The sequence below is a fragment of the Camelina sativa genome, chromosome 20 (assembly GCF_000633955.1).
Source record: "Camelina sativa cultivar DH55 chromosome 20, Cs, whole genome shotgun sequence".
Classification (NCBI taxonomy): Eukaryota; Viridiplantae; Streptophyta; class Magnoliopsida; order Brassicales; family Brassicaceae; genus Camelina; species Camelina sativa.
This window is the reverse complement of record NC_025704.1, coordinates 26,166,253-26,171,354: the sequence shown is the minus strand read 5'-3', so window position 1 is coordinate 26,171,354 and position 5,102 is coordinate 26,166,253. Positions and strand designations below refer to the sequence as shown.

The following is a 5,102-nucleotide window of genomic DNA, read 5'->3' as shown; positions in this document are numbered from 1 at the left end:
CAACATATGTGAATTTAAATTTAACTATGCAAATTTAAAAATTAAATATGAATAGATTAGAAAGGCAAGAAATATAAAAGAAATATTTTTTTATATAAATAAAATAAAAATTGAAAACAATGTTAAATATATATAATACTTTCTACATTAAAATATAGAATCAAACTCTTACAAGTTACAACACATATGAGATATAACAACATTTGATATTGGTAGGAGAGGAGGAGAGAATGTTTACTATAAGATGGTAATCCAAATTAGATAATGGAGATGAATCTTTAAAAAATAGAACAATGTAATATCTATATATATATAATACTTTCTAAATTAAAATATAGAATCAAACTCTTACAACACATATGAGATATAACAACATTTGATATTGGTGGGAGAGGAAGAGAGAATGATTACTTATAAGATAATAATCCAAATTAGATAAAGGAGATAAATCTTTTAAAATAAAAACAATGTAAAATATATATCATGTAGTCTCTAAAATTAAAATTTAGCATTAACAATTTACAATGATATTTCATTTTTTTTTTAAAACCCATACAACAAAAATAAGAAATCAAAAATAACAAAAAAAAAAGAAAAATGATTTGAGGTATTGTAGAAGAGAATGAGAGAATGTGAAAATGAGATAGTAAAAGAATGTCAATATGAGAGAATGATAGATTGAGAGAATGCTTATTTATATGATAAGAAATGATGGAAGTTACATTTAGAACTATGGAGTTACAATAGTAATTTATTGTGTTTGAATAAAATTGAGTGGTAGAATATGATTAATGCATAATTTATTTTATTTTCAGTTATAATTTTATTTTAATGTGTGAGTTAAATGTATTGTGTTTATTGGATCTTAAATATTGTTTAAAGCAATTAGAAAGCAAATAAAAAAATAAAAAAAAATTAGAAAACATTAAATGAAAATCAACCAATAAGGAGAGACCAAAACCTTACTTTTATATATATGATATATTGCTTTAAACTTTGAAATGAGAAATATATTATAAACAATAATTTTACATGAGAAATATATTAATTTAGCCAACCAAAATATGAATATAAGTTTAGCCAACCAAAATAAATAAAAAATATTAAAATTTAACCAAAAATAATTTCTCTTGAAAGATAATAAGTTAGTAGGAGGAATGAATTAATGTACAATTATTGGATAGGAGTTACATTTGAGTTAAATGGAGTTACATGTCTTTAATTATAAATAAATATTTTAATTTTTTATAACCTAAAATAAAAGGAATACCAAGTGGCTGAATCAAAATTCACATGATTTGGTTGTTTGTTGATATAAACTCAACACTTACACATAATATTTCAAAATAAAAAATATTACTTTTTAAGTGACAAACTAAATTAGTTTTCTTATAAAATTATATGAATTCTTCAATCTCAATAATTTTTAAAATCCCAAGGATAACTTATATTTTTTTGGTTTTCACTCATCAATTTAATTTATAGTGCTAGATTTCATACTAATGGTTTCATCTTTAGAGAATTTAGTGAAATGATATTTTTAAAATTATATTTTATTTTTATATTTAAGTTCCAGTTGAATATGTTTTTTTTTTTTGGATCATTTTTTATTTAGATTAAAGACACTAAAAACCAATTGTTTAATTATGTTCTTTTTGTTTTCAAAAACCTCAAATCATAAAAAAAAAAAATATATTGATCTCTGCAGATTTACAATTGGATCACAAAACAAAATAGTCTTTATAAATGGATAAATGGATAATTATATTGATCTTTAAATATTATATTGATCTTTATAAATTATTAAAAATGATACATGAATATGTGAGATAACCAGAGACATAATAGATAATTACATATGGATCATTTCAACTTTATGATCTTATTGTGTGGTGAATATTGTAAGGAAGTATGAAAATAATGACTTATAAGATGTTAATATAAAATAGAAAATGGAGATAAACATTTTAAAAGATTAAAATAAATATATAAGATATACATATCATACAAACTCTAAAACTAAGCTTTTACAATGATATTTGATTTGATTTTTTATAACCCATACAACAACAATAACAAAAAAAATACAAAACAAAACAAAACAAAACAAAAAAGAGATTTGAGAGTAGTGGAAGAAGATGAGAGAATGAAAGAGTGATAGACTAAGAGAATACGATAATGAGTATTTATAGGAAGATAAATGATGAAAAATTATATTTAGAAAAATGAGAGTTACAATTCTAATTTATTGTTTTGTTTTAATACAATTGATTAATACAACTGAGTGGAGAAATAAAGTTAATGCATAATTTATATGGAGAAGCTATAAAGATTTCAGTTTTATATTATGTGAGTTAAATGTGAAAATTAATGTTTTTAAATTTGTGTATTAATAGAATTTTTTTTTTGTTAAAATTGTATTGCCAAGTGGACCAATAATGAGAGATTGGAACTCCACTTTATATATATGATTATAATTTGTTTTATTTTTGTTTTATAAGTTATTCTTTTCTTTTTAATGAGTGAAACATCATCCTTTGGTGATATTACATGACATCCTAGTCAGCATTTATTAACTGAATAGTCACACCCGTTTATCGATTTGGGGGTTTTGACCGATTTTAGATTGTTTGTGTAGGAAATTGAAATTTTAGTTAAGTTCATGTAGCAATTAAGTTTGTGGGGAAATTGACCGTTTTCCCTATGACCTTATCTCAAATATTATCGAATCGTAAGTTTTCAGCTTATTTTTACCCGAATCAAAAGTTCTCCTATATATCTCTATATATGAACCAAATTCGGTAGAAAACCACGTAAATCATGTTTGAAACCAATTTTAAAAGGGTTTTGTGCAAAAAAACCCTCCAAGTAATTTTTTTTGCAAGAAAACCCTTCACTTCATATAAATACAAGTCAATACTGCAATCTCAAAAGTCACCCGCAATATAACCCTTCTCTGTATCGATGACGTGGCAATTCGAAAATCTTGCTGTTTTGAAAACAAAAAAGTGGCAAAGCTTTTGAGATTTATTTTTAATAATTTTTTTCTTTTAAAAAAGCTCTTCTCTTGTCTCCTCCATCTTCGCCTTGACTTTCTCTATCTCCACCCTCACACTCCTTGGCCGTCGCTCACTCCGCCTCTGTCTCACTCTCTCTTTCCTCCTCCCGCCGTTTCTCCTTCCGTGATGTTGTCTCCTCCGTCTGTTTCCGTTCCAACGGTGTACCTTTTCGCCGCCTGCGATCTCTCCGGCACTGTCCAGGTCTTCGACATCAAGGAACCACACTCCCAATTTCTGCCTCTTCTCCACAGTCCTTTCTCTCCTCTTCTCCTTTACCCACCCAACGATTGCAGGTTTTTTTTTTAGTGTGAATTGAGATTATGTTTCAGTTTTGTTTTAATTTTGAGATTATGTTTCAGTTTCTTTTATGCAATGTTAGTCTGTTAGTGGGATAGTTAAGAAGAAACAAGTTTCAGTTTTGAGTTTGATTATATTTGATTTTAATAAAAGTTTTGGTTCTGTTTCATGATTAGAGGTTTCAGATTTGAGCCTTTAACATGTGTTTTCTCTACTTATCAAATCACATTCGCTCACAAATAACGAATCTGATCACCAATGTTTCAGATTTGAGTTTTAGTCTTAGATTTCATTTGAATTTGAGTTCTCTTTGGTTTTAACGAATCTCTCTCGATGCTCCTGCAACTAATATCATCGTCACAAATCATCTGAATCTCACAAAGTTTCAGTTTTAATATTTTCGTGTATAAAGGTTACACAAATTCAACCTTAATTGAAGCAAAAAAGAAGGAACAAAATGCGTGGGTCTCTCATTTCTACCTCTGATCGGGTTCATTGTTAGTCAGAAATGGAGGATCTCTGCCCAAAGAAATGATATTAGAGGACGAACAAATATTTTGATCAAAAAAAAAAAAGAGACGAACAAATATATTTTTTTCAGTTTTTTATTTAAAATAAATAAATCTCAAATGCTACCTTGGGCCTCTGGGACATAAATGTCGTCTGCGAGCTTAAGCCTCCCGTCTTTTGGGCCTAGTATTCCACTTTGTATTCTACCTTAGAACCAAGTTTATCAATAATAATACCAGTTGACCAAAAAAAAATAATAAATAAATCTCAAATGTTTTGCCATTTTTTTGTATTGAAAACGACAAGATTTTTAAATTGCCACGTCATCAATACAGAAAAGGGTTATATTACGGGTGATTTTTGAGATTGCAGTATTGACTTGCATTGATTTGAAATTGAGGGTTTTCTTGCAAAAAAAAATTCCTTGGAAGGTTTTTTTGCACAAAACACATTTTAAAACCATATAAATTTTATGTAGATATAATGTTATTTTCTTATTAGACGTTCCTATTACGTTTCAAAAATAATAATTCTTTTGACATAACTTATGTTATTTTTTAAATTTGTTATTCACTATTTCTTAATTAATACTAATAATACACATGCTTAATGAATTTTTCTTTTGTTTATAAATGTCAAAATCTAATTGAAAAAACACATATAATATAATTAGTTTACAATAGAAAATATATTAGTTTTGTTAATTTTTTTTTTTGATTTTTAGGAAATTTTTAAAAAATATAAAAAATGTAAATTTTCTGTTATTACCATAATTAACTGTCTGGAAAAGAATAATTTTTTATGTTATTATCTGTTTTGAAAAATAATATTTTTTGACACAGGTTAACATCTTATTAGCATACTTGGACACATGTCATGATACTGTTATTGATTAACTCTGAAAACTTTATATAATTAGATAGCATAAACAAAACAGTTGTCTAAAAAAGAAAGGAAAAAAAAAAGAAGCCAAACTGGTCTTGAAGTGAAACTCTTTAGATCCAAAGGGCTTGTTCAATTTCACGCGTTGTTGTTCTTCGTCTTCTGCAATTCGAAACTGGAGAAGTTGATTTCGTTGCAGGGTAAGGTAAAGTATCTAACTTTTTTTGTTTGTTTCCTTCGTTCGATTACTGTCTTGGATTCTCGTTGATTTCTCTATTTTCTCGATTTTTGTTTTTGTTTTTGTTTTCTTCTTCTCCGCTGTCAATTAAATTTCTCAACGAAATTTCCAACCTT

The 5,102-nt window shown here is 26.5% G+C and overlaps 1 protein-coding gene and 1 long non-coding RNA gene across 3 annotated transcripts in view; one reads left to right on the top strand and one right to left on the bottom strand.

The window, feature by feature from the left end:
- The window catches only part of LOC104771720 (F-box protein At1g30790-like), a 2,700-nt gene continuing 2,392 nt past the window's right edge, over positions 4,795–5,102 (top strand). Inside the window, exon 1 of one of the 2 annotated variants that reach the window (XM_010496297.1) lies at positions 4,795–4,948. The gene's annotated coding sequence lies outside the window, so the exon portion shown is untranslated. Of the gene's footprint in view, positions 4,954–5,102 lie in introns of both variants that reach the window. The other variant, XM_010496296.1, reaches the window with a different exon arrangement.
- The window catches only part of LOC104771722, a 6,431-nt gene continuing 6,353 nt past the window's right edge, over positions 5,025–5,102 (bottom strand). Inside the window, exon 2 of the long non-coding RNA XR_764910.2 lies at positions 5,025–5,099. This is a non-coding gene — a long non-coding RNA (uncharacterized LOC104771722). The remainder of the gene's footprint in view (positions 5,100–5,102) is intronic.